A 17,597-nucleotide genomic window follows, 5' to 3' on the forward strand; every position below is an offset into this window, starting at 1 on the left:
TTAATACTTTTTTGCCTTTGTAGTGCGGTGTTAAAGCCTGTCCACAGATGTAAATTTACCTTCATGCCGTTCCATACCTTTCTTCTGTTGAACACAAAAGGACTTGTTCGGCAGATACACCAAAGACACACTTTTCTGAATATGTTGCCAGTTATGGTTCTTTATTGCGTAGGATGAAAGAATAGCTCAGATGTTTTTATTTGAAAACATATTTAAAACTCTTTTTTTTAATGCAGATTAATGTTTTAGAATAAGGAGACTGATCCTGTGCTATTTTTTTAGTAGATTGTGGACTGAAATGTCTTGAAATATTTGGCTCTTTTACTGGATTAGTGAAAAGGGGCAGCATGGCTCTCTTCTACGGCAGGGTCATCGCTTCTCTTTTCAGACCTTCCTCTCAACCACCCTTAATTGATCTTACGCATTGGTAAGCCCAAACATCTCCCCCATGTCCTTGTCAGTTTAGCTGGGCAGGCTCATTGTCTGCAAAGGGGGGGTGCCCCATGTATTACCCACCTCACATACCCGGTTTAAAATCCTTGTCTCAGGATTTGACAAGCCGAAAGGTCTCTATGTCCTCTGAGGCACTGAATGTGGATTAGCTATCCAAATGTATGGATTACGGTGATCCAACTTGTCAGGGTTGGAAGGGTTGATGGTGCTGTGGGTTTAAGTGCTGTTGTTTCCAGCAGGGATCAAGAGAGACACAAAAGGTCTTATCTGAACATGCTGGGTGGACATGAAGAGCTTTAGAGAGGCTTGTTGACCATTGGTTTGGATTCAAACATCAGTTCTTCCGCTGTCATTCGCTCGGGTCAGAGTTGGTTAAAAACTAAAGAAAAATGTATTATATATTTATTAAGTTATTCTTAATTTGGAGTACTGATACTCATTTCAGAGGAGCTCTTTGCAGCCAGGTCATATAGTTGACGAAATAAGTCTGCTTTGGACCAATCATGAAGTTCTGATGCATTATTATCTTTGCATCTTCGTAATAGGCTTATACACATTACTGCAAGACAAAGGAAGGCATCAGCTAACATGACATTAAAAAGTTACCATAGTAAAAGTAAAAACCCTAGCATAAAAGTACCATATAGCAAAAACCTGTAACATTGACATTGAGTTAATATATGAAAACATAAACCAACCAACACATTCCTGGCACTTTATTGGCCTCTGGACAATAAAATCATGTGAGTTTTTTGACCTATATTGGTATGCATATCTTTTTTTTCTGATTTTTGAGTTCCTTTTGGATCTATGCACCGCAAGAAGATATTACTCATCAGTTTGGGACTAATGTTTGGTGCTACGCCTTTCCATCCCCAACATTATCATTGGTGAAATGAATCTGCAGCAGTCATGTGGTACAAGTCAGAGCTTTTTGTTTACGTTCATTATTATACATATGTAATGGTATGTGCTTTGAAACATGATTTAAGGCCGTCTGTATGTGTAGAACTTGTGTATCTTTAACTACGCATCATACACTGTATTATGAACGCCTATGAAATAACTTAAGCTGAATGTGTGGAATTCACTTAAAAGTGTCATTTAGTAATCGCAAAGATCAGTACGAGATTATTCTTTAGATTCAGTAGCGAGATGCTAGTATTTTAGGACCCTGTTCTGTCCGCATTGGATGAAGAATGCATGTGTGAGAACCGTTAACAGAACCAGACGTCATTACTCTCAGCCAGTCCAGCCAGGTTCTTTATCCTGAGTTAAAACATTCTTTAGAGAGGTCACATGATGAGGTGGAGGAGCTGATCCTCTCTGCACGACTTTCAGGCTTACTAACAGGCAGTGCTCAGTCTCAGCAGGGTTTCTGTTGAAAACCCCACCAGTGCAGTTATCACAAATCCATGCGTGATGGTGACTTTTAGAGCCTTTTCATAGTTAAATAAGTGTTATTAGTGTGTGTGTGTGTCTCTCTCTCTCTCTCTTTTTGTGTGAATCATGTGTTTGTTTGTGTGCATCCAATGGTCTCCACTCATATGCCCAGTCTGTCCTACCCCCTGCTTGGGCAATTATGTAGATTGGGGGACCCGGCGTACTAATTGCTCAGATTGAGGCTGTCCAATGAGGCCTGGTTAGACCTGCAGAGGTCAGAGGTCTGGCTCTCCATCTCTGCCTTATTCTGTTTCCTGTGTTGGTGAGAGTTAATTAACGCTGCTCTCAGACTGTTTACAGGACGGCTCGCTGACCAGACTCAAGCCCTCATTACTGCAGAACGGCCTGTTGAACGTGTGCAGTCAGGGTCCAAAAATTAACACTCGCCAAGCACCAAATACCAGCCAGAATTGTCCTTGGCGAATAAATAGAAGAGTTTCTCGCCAGTTGGCTGGAAACTTTATTAGGAACTACCCGCTGTTGTAATGTGAACTATTTAGTCAATCAAATTAAACCGTCTACTACTAGTTCAATTATTAACTAGTAGTGGTCGAAAATTTTTTATTTTGTATTAATAATAATTTTGGCCAATAAGAAATTTGTATGACTGTTCACAGTTCACACAGCATTGTCAGGTTACGTGTAGTATTTTTCAAAATACAAACACATTTTTTTAGATTTGCTATTTATTCTAACGTATCACTGAAGTGACATCATATTTTACAATATTTCTTATTATTTATAGAGTTATAATTATTATCCAAAAACTGCAAATGTTAGTTTCATAATGGCAAATATTACAGCTTGAGCAATCAGTCACTACTGCAGGTTCCACAGCACTTGACGACATGTTGTCAGTTGCACATGAAGCAATTCATCGGCACATTTCACAAGTTTTAGTGGCACGTGATGCCGCTATCCACTGGCACATGCCAAAAACCGGATATGCCACATATGTGCCACTAAGCTTAGCAGTATGCTAATTGCTTCTGTGCGTAGGTGCCCTAGAATGTGTGTAAAAACTCTTTTAATTTTGTCTACATAGAGGGTTATTTAAGGGCTTTTAAAAGGGTTTTACCGGTCCATTTTCAACCCTAGAATTAATTAAATGGTCTGTTTTTACCTTATTTGGAAGGCTCATGAATAGAAATGAGGAGTTCTGCTCTGATTGGCTGTTTGACTGTTTCACTTTACAGAATCTGAAATACAAGTGTGCAAAATAATTATACGTCAGTTTTCAAAAATTAAAATATTTTAACAAATGGGCTAACGTTAGATACCTTGTCGAATAAATATCGCTTGCCTCTTCACCTGCAGACCTTCCGATGATTCGGCTGTGCAGTTCTGCTCGGCATTGAATGAACATGGGCTGGCATGCAAATTTTTTAGGTGTACATATTAATGGTCGCAACTGTTGTGTCACAGTGGGTGTTATGTTGAGATTCACCTATTTTGGTGGTGTTTTTCATAAACTAAGATTTTAATTAAAACAAGATTTAAATACGAAGACTGTACAAAAGCCTTGTGTCCAAAAAAAACAAAAAACTGGTGCTACTGGTGAAAAGGCCAAGAACTGCATTCATGATAAAGCCACCTATGGGAAATATTGTGTATGTTTGAGTGAATCAGAACTGACCTGGACTCTGTGCTGGATGAAAAATACCTGACCCAGATTAAAGTCATTATGGGAAGCATTATTCTAATACACAATGTTCTTTTTCTGTCTATGGCACGATAAAAGGATTTGCTTTTCTATATAAGCACTAGTGTAAAAGCAAATGTTCTTAATCATGGCTACAGGGGTCAGCAGTGGGGCGAGCTGTATCAGAGTTAAGAGATGTGATAAAGGAAACCCTGAGGGAAAGAAATTACAATCCTTTGCAGGGACATCGTTCTGGGTGTAATGCCACTGTAATTACTAACATGCCTTAGCAGCCAGGTAACACTTTTTCTTTTGTTGCAAAGGTCCCTTCTCGTCTGGAATTAGAAGGGAGAGAGGGAGAATGAAGAAAATAATAACACCCTAGATATTCACACTCCGGACTTGAGCAATATTAGACATTTTCTCCATCATTTTTTTTTCCAAGTTTTCACCTTTTGCATTACGTTTTTGATTATTCACTTGCCTGTGGACTGACTGGCTTCGAAGGTAAAGCTAAGCTTTGAAGTTGAGATGCCATGCTTTACAGTGATTTTATCATGGGAGGGCATTTAAAACTTTCCAAGAGCAGCAGTGTGGCTGGATAGTCTGACAGTGTGCAACATCTATTTTGGATAATTTATCAGGGGCAAATTTTAAGTTTAGAAGAGCAAACTTGCACTTATGAGACCAGCATCTGATGTTAAATAGTTTATATTACAGTTTCTCAGAGAGTTCTAATACAGATACAATTTCTTTATTTATTCTTTTATTAATGAATCAATCAAAAACAAGCTCAGGCTTTCTTCATGGTTGTTCCATCCGTACCGTGTCTAAAGACAGTACATTGCATCGCCCCATTTCCATTCCCTAAGTGGTTATTCCAATTTTCAGGCCTCCATTGTAAAAAAGAACTTGTTCTTAATGGCTTGCCTGTAAAAAAAAAACAAACAAAAAAAAATGGTAGTACCATTGCACTTTTAAGCCCTTTTGTGTTGGAGAACAACAAATTATCCATAGACCTCTGTTTCTTTATGAATATGGGTTTCTGTGCTCCCATTGGACTTGTAAGTGATTAATGTAATGTAGTTAATTTGTCTCTCATATCTCGGTGCCCAATCCATCAGACTTTTGTCATCCTATTGGTGCGTTTGTTGACCCCCTCAATGCTCGAACTCACCCTTTCACTTGTATTGTGTCCCCGGTTCCCGCTTTACCTAGCAACCATGCCAGGTCTCCAGCAGCCCTAATGTACTTGATGATGTTTTAAAGCAAATAGATCATTTATCTGATTAGCGTCTTGGTGGAGAACAAGCCATGTGAATGGCCAACTCTGATTCAGAGCTTGGGCAGCACTCCAAAAAACCTGACTCCCAGGAGGGATGCGTGTGTGCCGTCTGAATGTATGTTCGTCTGTAAAGCACTCAATGTAATGACTCTCACACACTTATTTTTGTAAGTGCTGTCTCTTGGTTTACATGTTTGTTACCTAATTAACAGAAAATTAACAGAAAAAACCCATGGCATGTCAGTTGACTAGGCTTTTATGTATTTACAAATGTTGATTGTAATCATTTTATATACATTTGGAATATTTTAATTTAATTTAAAACTTTATATCGTATGGTGAAAACCTGTTAAATAAACAGATGTATTCATCTCTATATTCTTAGACACTTAATTTCAACAACATTTAGTAAAAAAAAAAGGGGTTTATATACATATTTTGGAATTACTTATTTCAATATATTACAATTTCATCTTTGATGCGCTAATAATAATATTTTGGTCAATTATTTTCATGTTATGGCCGATATTTTAATTCTAGTTTGTCTAAATCAATAATAATAATAATAAAAATCTAAAATCAATCATTATAAAAGTGAATTTAGGTATTACAACATTATGTACAATGAGAAAAATCTATATTTATTTTGAGATTTTCTAAAGATTACATTTAACAGTGTTATTAAAGTGTTTTGTAAACTTTTTTTTTTGTAAGTGTGTGTTTAATAATTGGCGAAGGTAATTTGAATGTAAAAACAGGAGAAATAAGCTACAGTTACATTAACAAATGCCGGCTGATATATATCCAATATCAATATTAATATTAATAGATATATTGTGTATCTTGACTAATATACTTAACCATAATTCACAAAAGTTAAGGTTGATCAGAATGAATCAAAAAGTATCACTTTGGCAGCACAGATCACATATGTTATTTATCAAATGTTTGATTTTGTCAAGGTCGGTTCTGTGAGGTCACAGGCATTGGTGAAGAGTGCTTAGTGTCTCTGTGACAGCTGATCGGGGGTTCTGGACGCTGAAATACTCCCCCTCTCAACCCCCCCCCCCCCAGCTGGACATGGTGCAGCCTGTCTTTTGTATTTGACCAGCCAGCCTGAAAGCTGGGGGCCAGTACAGCTCTGAGGGAGAGCCAGTGCGGAGAAAGGGACCGAAGAAAAGGAGAGAAGTAATTACGTCCAGTCATTGAGTTCTGAAGATCCCCCCTCCCCAGGTTCATTACAGGGGCCCTGCACTGGTGACAAAACGTCGGCCATTTGGAGCGAAAGGAGCAGGAATGTTTTGGAGGAATATGACACCTCCAGATCCCAGCTCTGGCAAGAGAAGCAAGATTAAGAAGCGCACACCCCTGCTTTTGGGTCGTGGCGCAGAGAAGTGTAGAAACGGGCTGATTGCTTGGCTTGCCCATTGTCTGCACTTTTTCATATGTACTGCAAGCCGTTTCACATCACTAGCTTTTCAGGACAGGACCGGACAGGACAGAGGCCCCACACTTTTGCTTTTTTGTCCACTTTTATCTTTCTTTTCAAAGGCTCAAAGTAGAATTTCTGTCTTTTTTGTTCGCCTAAAAATGAAAAGTATTTACTCACCCTCATGTTGCTCTAAACCCGCATGACTTTCTGATATATATATATATATATATATATATATAAAAAACAACTCTGTTTTTTGTCCATTCACTATTGTTTTGGACCCCATTGACTTTAATTGTATGGAGAAAAGCATAATTTTTGTATGGTCTGCAGAAGACAAAATGCCATGCAGGTTTGGAACGACATGAGGGTGAATAAACTTTCTGGCCAAGTTGTGAATGGATACTAGTTCAACCACTGCACCTCATTTCTGCCCTCTCTCAGTTCGGAGCGGCCCACTTCTGTTCCAGCAGGTTGGTTCCTGTGTCATTGTCTTGGTGGAGCCATGAGGGGATGTAATCTTCAGCAGAAAGGAGAAGTCATTTATTAGTCCCAACCCAGGGGTTCATGCTTCACAAAACGTATTGAGGCTGTGCCGACCAATCAGTACGCAGAATTAGGGGAGTGTTGTGGGGGTGACGTTGCTGCTTCTTTCACCCACCTCTCCCTTCCCATCCGGCCCAAAAGGATTATGGGGGATTGATGTAGTGCGGGTCCAGTGGCCAGATGATGCCAAACCTCCCCACTGAGCTTTTTAGGTGCATGTCTGAGAAAAGAGCCTTTCAAATGTAACACAACTGTACTTTTCGGTAGAAACCGTGCTCGTGATCTTCAAATATCTGACCGCCGTTTGAGAATTGCACTATTGTTTTGTAAGTACACTAGTTAAAGAGCCTGCCAACACCCACCCCTTCTCTAGCACACAATCACATCACACTCTGTATAGCAGTTTGTGGCACACAAAGATGCACACAATGATACTCGTGTACACACACACACACACCCACATTCCCTCCAAACAATCCAGTCGATGCTTTTTCGCTGCTTTGCCAAGTGGCTTTTTACAACTGTTCCACAATGGAGAAGCTAATTACTGTAGATTTGGAGAGCTGGTTAATTGATCGTGCTAGCGTCCTAATTGCATCTCTCTTACCTGGGGCCTCTGAAATGGCAGTGAATGCCTCTCATATGACCTCTGTGTTTTGACACAGTGAGAAAAACACATTGCTGAAACTCTTCAGAGGGATACTTGTGGAGAGAAGGCATGTTTATTTAGGTGTTTTTTTTTTTTTTTCGGGGATCGGCCATTTTTAAACCCCTCATGGTGGTTATACGGCGATATCTGCTGTAATTGTTTTAGCTTTATTAATTGTGCATCCAGTTGGGGGCACTCTCTTACTATGCAAAACTAGGCATTATCTGATTGGACAAATGTCCCTCTGTTATTTCGTCAGTTTTTAAAAGGTCTATAAAAAACACCTGGCTTATTTGTAATGCCACCTCCTTACTTTATTGAACTTTGTGAGATTGTTTTTACCAATCAAACAAGTGACTTGCTGTGTTGTTAAAATTGCAGCGGCTAACTTTCTAAATTGACACTTGGTTCCCCTCGTGATGAAGATATTAATTGAGGAGTGTCACATTACGTTGCATGAAGAGGTAATCTGAACTCACGCACTTGTTTTGTCACTCACTCGCTCTCGATTTAACGCACGCACACACTGATGATGCGCCGTTGCCCTCGCTGCGAGTGTGAGCTGAAACCCATAGCGCGCTCCAAAGTGGGGCATCACTAATCAATGCGAATCATTTAAGTCCATTCTCTCCTGTGCCACAAAACCCAGCGTTTTAGCAATCAATTCAAAATAAGTGCCATCGGCTTTTCCAGGCTGCGGTACATGTAGCCATACGAGCGAGTATTCGTGGGGAACGAATGTGAACTCAGTCGGCGTAAGCGCACGCATGTTTTCGGCCGCTTTTTCTCTTCTACATTTGGATGTACTCTTGTGTGTATACAAGAGCTCTGCATCAGATTGAATTAGCCAGTATTGTCCTGCTCACTAAAAGGGGGCTATGCTATTAGCAACCTTTCTAAGGACCACCGCATCCTGCACCAGGCAATCAGATCACTCAAGAGCCTCTTTCCCCTGCCGTGACCTGGGCTCCGGGCCCGTGTCTGGTAAAGACCGCTTCTCTAATGTCCCTCTCCAGCCTCTACTAAGCCCCCACCAGCCAGCGGCGAGCCCCCTGCGTCCTTCACCTCACACAGGGGAAGAAAGACAAGGTCACGCACATAGAGAAATAAAGGAGAAATGATTCCCATTCAATTGAGGTGAAGCATTCCATTTAGCAGCTAGCCCCGGGCTGCCACCGGGAGAGAGCTCTGACTGGCCAGTGCATGCACCATGCACATTGCCCAAATGTGGGTGTACTTTATTTAGAGAGGCTTGCATGGCTCTGACAGGCTATTACTGTAAATAATGAAGAGATGGGCTTGAGATATGAAGCGATCAGACACAAGCTTGTGGCCATGAGAGAGAAACTGAGAAGGTGTGGAATGGATCCACTGTTGTATTGTTCTCTCCTTTGCCAGAGTTGGGTTGATATAAAACACATTCTTTTCCATTGTCTAATATTAAAAGACTTTGTTTTGTGTCAGCCATGACCTGAAACTCTGGCAAAAAGTACTTTGATGGTATCAAGGTACAGTAATGGTATCTGATGATAATATCATGGTACTGATTGACTCGCATGTTCATGTATACGTGCATATGGTATTGAAGTGCAGGAATCTGCGCACAAATCTATTTCTATGGTACCATGTATTTAAAAAATGTAATTTTCTAGACACCTCATTTTTTTTTTTTTTTTTTGTGTGTGTGTGTGAAATATTATGTTTCATGAGGTCCCAAAGCCATGGTAATACCATAGTACTGTTTAAAGGAAAAGTTCGGTATTTTACAATTAAAGCCCTGTTTAAAGATCGTTTCTGATGAAATAGAATGGTTAAGATTGTTTTTTAGACAGATGCTGCTGTCCTAACAATTTTTGGATTCTGTGGTAGCACCCCCACAGCTCTGCAATGGTAGCATAGGTGCATGGAACAATCCTTCATAAAACGCATACAACTTTAGTTTACAAAGACCTGAAACTCATCGAGTGGTCAGGGTTCACTGATATGCTCACACAAAAATCGCTGCAAAAGATGTTGGTGTTTTACCATTCGTTGTAAAACTGTAGACCTATTTTTTCGAACGCCTCACAACGTACATTCTTCCGTTGAGAGCTTGAATAATAGACACTCCAGCCCAGTTGGTGGCGATAATGCACCTTTGCCAATTGTAAGCAAACCACTTGTAAAGTGTAGCCTACGATACCACGAACGCATAAGACTACAGAAAGAATACAAACAACCCCATTTCCGTTTCTGGCGGCGGAGTAATACCGTACATTACAGAACATACAATACAAGGCAATGGAGTTGTTCAAAAACTACGATAAAACCTGTTGGAAAGCATCTTTTTGTGCGATTTTTGTGTGACTCATTGTAGAGGTGTGGGGGTGCTACCACAGAAACTGAAAATTTCATCAGAAACTATCTTAAAACATTCTATTTCATCAGAAACAATCTTAAAACAGGGCTTTAATTGTAAAATACCGAACTTGAATCAGACTAAATCAGCTGGTAGAGGGAAAGAGTGAAGGAGGGGTAGATGTGAGGAAAGATTAATCTCTTAGTAGACATACTGCTGCTCATCTATACAGAAGTTCATTATTAATATTGATAGAGATGGACAGCGAGAGAAAAGGTTGAGAGTTGCATAGTATTGGCCTCTCTAACACACACACACACGCGCACACACACACACACACACAGGGTCAGTAATAACAGCGGGCAGGCTCCATTACTCCCACAGTCGGAGTGTTAAGTGCTGTCCTGGTGTCAGTGGAAGATCAATGGCCAGTACTGTGTCGCAGTCAACGCAGCCCTGCCAAACAGCCCCAGGGTCAGAGGTCACTCAGCCAGACAGTCCAGAGGGCGTGGCGGCCCTTAGGGGGTGGCATCACCACAGCGACCCATCGATACCCAGGCGGGGCAACAGAGTGCTAATGCCCTGCTGATGGAGCAGCTCCCTGCCCCCGAGGACCATTAGAGAGAAACACACAAACTCACGATGCATTTACACCTCACTCTTCTCTTACAGATACATACATGCCGCTGCACATTAAAAGAGTGATCCGAGCGCATGATCGCTTGCCCTGAGGATGTCACCTCTGCTGTAGTACAATCTCATCAAAGACAAACGTGCAGTCTATTAATTTGGCTCGCAGTCTGTCTGAGTGACAAGTGCATTACAGATACTCACAGATATTGATCAGATGCCCATATATGGCCAATCATTCCTTCTACTTTGCACATCTACAGAGGTGTTTTGTCAATTATGATGTCTCGCGCATATTAAAGGGATAGTTCACTTTGAAATTAATTTTTTATATATTTTAGCTTACCTCAACGGCATCCAAGATGTAAGTGTCTTTGTTTCCCCAGTACTTTCAATTTTGATATTTTTAGGTCAAACCGTTGTTGTCTATCAGTCAATGGGGTAATGGGGTCTAAGCATAATGGGGTCTGAAGTCGAAATTAAACATGGTTTAATGACTTGTAAATGTAAGTACGTGTATAGTATTTATATCATTTTTACCTCTTACCTAGCCACGTCCAAGTGATCTGAAGGCACGGGGGCTTTGGTCTGTGCAAGCGCCGGAAAGTGCTGGAAGTGATCTTTTGCGCGGTTTCGAAATTTTTTTTCTTTTTACAACGTTGATATGTTGAAATCGTCTTCCATTACAATTTCCTGTATATCTAAATATGTTTAGATCTTCACAGTGAAGGGTACACATTTCTGAAATCTCTGTGTAAACAATGAGTGACGTACACGCATTAGAGATCACTTCCGGCGGTTTCCTGCGCTTTGCGCAGACAGAAGCGCCCTTGCCCTCAGAGTACTTGGACGTGACTGTGATTACAAGAGGTAAAAATGATATAAATACTGTTCGTTTTCTCACACAAACCGCTCGTTTTGTGTCTTAGGCCATCAATGTGTACTTACATTTCCGAGTCATTAAATCATGTTTAATCTGGACTTCTACTCCATAATACCTCCATTATATGACTGACAGACAAGAACGGTTTGACCTAAAAATATCAAAATTGAAAATACTGTGGAAACAAAGACACCTACATCTTGGATGCCCTTGAGGTAAACTAAAACATATCAAAAATTAATTTCAAAGTGAACTATCCCTTTAAACACGAAAAGGACTGCATTGATTTGAAAATTAAATTAAAGGGTTAGTTCACCCAAAAATCAAAATTCTGTCAGTATTTACTCACCCTCATGTTGTTCCAACCCCATAAGACCTGCGTTCATCTTCGGAACACAAATTAAGATATTTAAGATATTAAGATCGCTCCTGCATACATTCCGTAGGCTTCTTGAGGGACTGGCTCTTGCTATCCCCGAAAAGTCATTAAAGACATCGTTAAAATAGTCCAAGTGACTTCAGGGGCTCAATCTTAAGTTTATCAAACGACGAGAACACTTTTGTGCGCAAAAAACAACAAAAATAACGACTTTATTTCAACTATTCGTTTATTTCTCCCTCTGCGTAAGTCTGGTTACTAGTTTAATAGCGTAAGCTTCTGTTATTGTACGTCACACGCATCACACCCACATGACCAGCGTCGGCCAATAGTGAGCCTACGTGTGACGTAGCTCTACGCAATCACACTACGTTAACTGACTACAGGCCCATGGAGAAGGAAGTGAATAGTTGAAATAAAGTCGTTATTTTTGTTGTTTGTTTGCGCACAAAAGTGTTCTCGTCGTTTGATAAACTTAAGATTGAGCCCCTGTAGTCACTTGGACTATTTTAACGATGTCTTTAATGACTTTTCGGGGATAGCAAGAGCCAGAACCTCAAGAAGCCTACGGACTGTATGCAGGAGCGATCTTAATATCTTAATTTGTGTTCCGAAGATGAACGAAGGTCTTACGGGGTTGGAACAACATGAGGGTGTAATACCCTGAGCAACATGAGTAAATACTGACAGAATTTTCATTTTTGGGTGAACTAACCCTTTAAGAGCGTGTGTGTGTGTACTTGCATGTGTAAGATCATAAAATGTTGAAATTTGGAGTTGGAGGTAGTTGTACATCTAACCTCACTCTGTCTGTCTTCACACCTTTTATTTCACACTAAAATTGACTGGCAATACAGTGAGATCTGATTTAATCCTAAATCACACGAGCAGAGGTTTTTGTTCGAGAGTGTTTAGATGGGTGAAACATGTTGCTGCTGGTCAATACAGATACTCTGGTTATTCTCTCCGAGGTCATCATTGCTACTGGAGATGTAATGGCACTCTAGCCCTCTCCACTCTCAGCCTCCATCTACCTACAATCTAGTGACCCCAACCACTCTACCTCTTCTCACTCTCTCATCTCTTTTCACTCCATTTCGTATTTCTGGTAGCATTTTATTCCTTTCTGCACTTTCTGGCGATGACCTTATGCTTGGAGCCTTCAAAAGCGTTCGCTTTACTCTCTTCCATTTTACAGGTTACAAATAAGCTTAGAACGTCTAACAAGTTATATACTATATAGTGGCCACTTTTTTGGGTACACCTGTTCAACTGCTCGTTTTCGCAAACATCTAACCAATGCATTTAGGCATATAGACATGTTTAAGACAATCTGCGGAAGTTCAAGCTGAGCATCCGAATAGGGATGGGATGGGTGCCTGACACACTGGTTTGAGTGTTTTAGAAACTCCTAATCTACTGGGATTTTCACACACAACCATCTCTAGGGTTTACAGAGAATGGTCCAAAAAGAGAAAATATATAATAAGCGGCAGGTCTGTGGGTGAGAATGGCCAGACTGGTTCTAGAAACTGTGTCAATATAGACCAAAATCTCTGAGGAATGCTTCCAGCACCTTGTTGAATCTACGCCACAAAGAATTAAGGGAATTTTGAAGGCATGGGGTCCAACCATGGTACTAGCAATTCTAGCAGCTGTCATATACATACCATTTTGGGTTGGTATGATTTTTAAAATGTTTTCGCAAGCCTCTTGTGCTCACCAATGCAGCTTTTATTTGTTTAAAATATTACAGAATAGGCCTATTAGTAATGCTGTATTGTGTCTATGGGAGTGATTTTAATGTGAATGGATGCAATACTGGCCCGAGTTATTGTTAGTCCACCTGGTTGGCTTTCATTTGTGTTCTACTTGTGATATGTGCTTGGTGGATACTAAAAATCCCATGTTATTTGACCTAGCATTATCTTGTTAACCACTCAGAACCCACCATGACAATGTTGTACAAGCACCACTTAGTTACATTAGTCATTTAGAGCATTTCGGTAACATATAAGCAGTTGCGCTGTGTGTAATTTTTGCAGTAGTGCACATGAACTTGACACATTGGTGCTCACGTTGGTTTGAGTCCAGCCTGCAACCCAATTATGTCCTGTCTCTTCATTTTATCATTCTAAAAAAGGCAACCGCTCCAAAAATAACAAAAAAAAAAAACACTCGTTTCCACTCATCGAAAGCCATTTTTTCCCAAGTCAATTGTAGTTTACTCTGTAACTTGGTATACATTTCACCATGACAAAGTGTCATGGGTATTATCTTGCTTACTCTGCTTTCATTTATTTACATAGTGAGTTCAATAATGTACAAAACCCACAAACTGACTTTTATACAGCCGTTTGATGGTGAATATTCCTGCCCTTCAAAAACACTCCACGTAAAGCAAGCTTGCTGATTGTCCTCTTCAGGCCTCCGTACTGAGAGCTCATTCTGTCTAGTACACAAACAAATCAATCATCAGATACTCTGTGTGTGAGTGCCTGAATGCTTCTGCAGATGTTTACACAATGCAAAGCAATAGGGTACTTACTGTAACACACACATGCGTACACTTCTATATATCTATATGAGAGATACTTAGCTGAGTTTCTGAGCACTTTGCATCTGTGTAGTTGATTGGTGACTCTGTGTACATGTCCTACACTCTGGCTTCAACTAACCAATTTGAAAATATATACAAGTCGGCTATGTATCCTTGACATCCAAGACACAACAAGAAACTGAACTTCGGAACATGTTTAAATTTATCTTGTGGAGTTGTGGGACAAAGCGGATGGATTTTGGTTTTCATGAAATGCTTGTGAAAATGACAAAGCTTTGTTTAGAAGACGAGGTTATTGTGAGAGGTTTTTTTTTTACCGTCACGCAATTCGACTCTTTGTTTTGCCGTTTATTTTGAAGTCTGACAGGATTTTAGTGATGTTGTTACTGAGGTGGGTTTCCTTTGTGAGGACTGAGTTTGCACAAACAGCCTGTTCCCCATCCGCTCCTACACTACTGTAGTCTCACATAATTCATCACAAAGACTCTGTAACCCTTCATTCTCTTAGTTAGTACGGATACTGTACTTAGTACGGATAACATTGCACGCAGATTTTACTTTAACTTTGACCATGTGAACAATTCTTTAATGTTTCTTTTTTTCTCTGAACATCAATATTTGAGTGAACAAATGTCATTTCCACCACTGTATTGTGATGGAAACGACAGTGGTGCATAGGCTAGCATTTTGTGCTAGCATAGGCTAGCTTTTCATGTGTTCTAAATGCAAACAACTATTTTGACTGATTGGAAATGAAGCTCAATTAAAATATGTATATTAAGATATTTAAAAGTTAATTTTACCTTTTATTTTGTCCATCTATTTTTTTGTTATTTCAACTCAAACATGCTCTACACCGTCACTGGTAATCTAGTTGAGAAAATTGGTAATGAAATGACCCACAACTGAGGGACAGTCATAATATGTGAAAAAAATTATGAAAAATAAATGACATTATACATATTGAAATGCTTTGATTATTTCACTCTTTGTTTTCATAATTTTGATAGATTATATAGAAAACCTATTTGCAAATGCATATTTTAATAAAAAAATACGTCTGTCTTTTGGACTAGTTTAAAACAATAACATTTCTACAGAAGAGGCATTAAATTATGAACATTATTCTGATTTCAAACCCTGATAAAAAATGTGTCTTAAGCCTGGTTTAATATTTATTTATAAACTTTATGTAATATTTTAAAAAGTGTTCAAGTGATTTTTTTTTGTTGACGTTTAATTAAGTGTCTTACATAGTTTCCCAAGTTTGAAGAGACTTTATTAAGCTAAATTTAGAACTAGAAACACCTGGAGTATGAAGAAAAACACGAAATAAAAGTTTTTGTCTTGCTGTACTTCCTCTCAACTGTAGGTGGCAGCAGCTGCAACATTTTAATGAAACCGAAAACAGGAAAATGGATCCCAACATAGCCCTGCCTGAGGAGTGCAGCTTTTTCTGTCTTTCAGTTTTCTTCCTAAGGTCTAACATCAACGTCTGGTAGGCTTTAGGTCAGGATTGATGACAAAACCTCTCAGACCAGCATGAGCACATTTAGTGGCTTCATAGAGATTATGTGTGTGTGTTTTTTTTTTTATATGAATGCGAATGACTTATTTTTCTCAGCAACCTGCTTAATCGTGTTTTATTTTACAGTCGCCTAATTATTTAGCCAACCCTAAAATTGACTTTTTTTGCCGTTAATAGTCAGACTGGGGTTTTTGTATTGAAGCATGTTGATATTATTTTTGATACCAAATGGAGGGGAAGAGAGGAAGGAATGGAGCGATTGAAGTGAATGGATTACATTAGTCCTTTCACCACTAAAATTAACTGGACCGAATGATACGCATTGGGCCTTTTAACGTTACAATCATCAGCACATGTTCTGCACACTTGTTGGGTTGGATTATGCTGAATGTGTGTGTGCTTGTGTTTATTTGTGTGTGTGTGTGCCCATACAGCCTTAAATAGAGCACTTTGACTCATGACAGCCTTTAAGACTCCATTTAAAAACAAACCCTGTAGCTTCTTTCTCTCTCTCTCTCTTTCCCACACACACACAGTTAAACCTCCTGCTGCTATTTTGTTTTTCCTCCCCCTGTAAATTTCATTGGCAATGTGAGTAAATTATTTTAATTAGAAGCTAGTCGGCGTAAGTATTAATCTGGATAATGAATGATGCTATTTATTTAGCAAAAAACTACCCAGAGCTTTTCTGTCTTATTGATGTCTGTTCCTGCATATTAGTATGTTTTGTAATCGCACATTTATTTGGAAGTTAAAGTGTGGGGACAATTTTAGTGTGGAGATTAAATGAAGGTAATGTGAGAAGCAGGTGTTTATGGGTTGGGAGGGAGTTTTTGAACAATCTTCAGAGAGTGTAATTAGGTTTTATAATTGAAATGCCAATGCCATTTATCAAACAAATGAGTTATGTTTGTTCCATGTTTTTTGACAATGACCAAATGAGGAGAAACAAAAATAGTAAAAAAAAAAAAAAAAAAAAAAGAATGTTCATTCAGTGCTCTGAAAGCGTCTGGCAAAACGAAAGCTTTTTGCAAATCCTACATAAAGAGGGATGGATATTTACAATACCATTATCTGGCCATTCTGAAAATGGATTTCTGAAATGATATTGGTATTTTTCATCACATTTAGAAGATAATCGTATTATGCATACATAGAGACGTATCTATATCTTTATATATCTATATTTTAACATGGATTGGACTGCACTTTAATACCATACAATTATGCAAATGCGGTTGAACACCAGCAGTGTACATTAACAAACTATCACACACACACGTTTTAAGGGATGACCCTCTGGATAGATGAATAAAAGTAGTGATATTAATTCGAGAGATGGCTTGAGCCAAGATAATCCTGAACAGATGATCATTTTCCTGGCAAATTTGATTGATAGCGGCAAAAAAAGGGAGAATTAGAGGGAGAAAAGAGAAAGGTGGTCTGCTTGGGATATCTAGGAAGATTTAAAAGCTGGAAATCTACAGTACAAAAACACACACAAACCATGTCATCTCTCTGCTGAGGGGTCACTCTCCGTCTCCCGACATTTCTTCTTGTCGTACCCCTCTTTCTCTCTCTATCCATCACCCCTCACCCTCAGTGCCCTTTTAGTTGTTTCATTTTCACTCATCCCCTTGTTTTTCCTCTCTCTCTTTCTCTCTCAAGAGTGTTGGCAATATAATCCTCAGCTTCAGCCCATGTTGCCACAGAAACATCAATAATATTCGTGCTCAACAACATCTTAGTGCATTAAAGTGGTCATATGGCGTATACCTCTCTCTCTCACCCACTCTCACCCTATGTCGTGCTCATTTTGGCCTTTTTTT

The 17,597-nt window shown here is 39.4% G+C and overlaps 1 protein-coding gene across 2 annotated transcripts in view; it reads left to right on the forward strand.

The window, feature by feature from the left end:
• Positions 1-17,597, forward strand: part of camkmt (calmodulin-lysine N-methyltransferase) — a 103,779-nt gene that overhangs the window by 2,647 nt on the left and 83,535 nt on the right. The gene's annotated exons all lie outside the window — the stretch shown is intronic.

Source organism: Pimephales promelas, chromosome 11 (assembly GCF_988280905.1).
Source record: "Pimephales promelas chromosome 11, fPimPro1.hap1.1, whole genome shotgun sequence".
Lineage (NCBI taxonomy): Eukaryota > Metazoa > Chordata > Actinopteri > Cypriniformes > Leuciscidae > Pimephales > Pimephales promelas.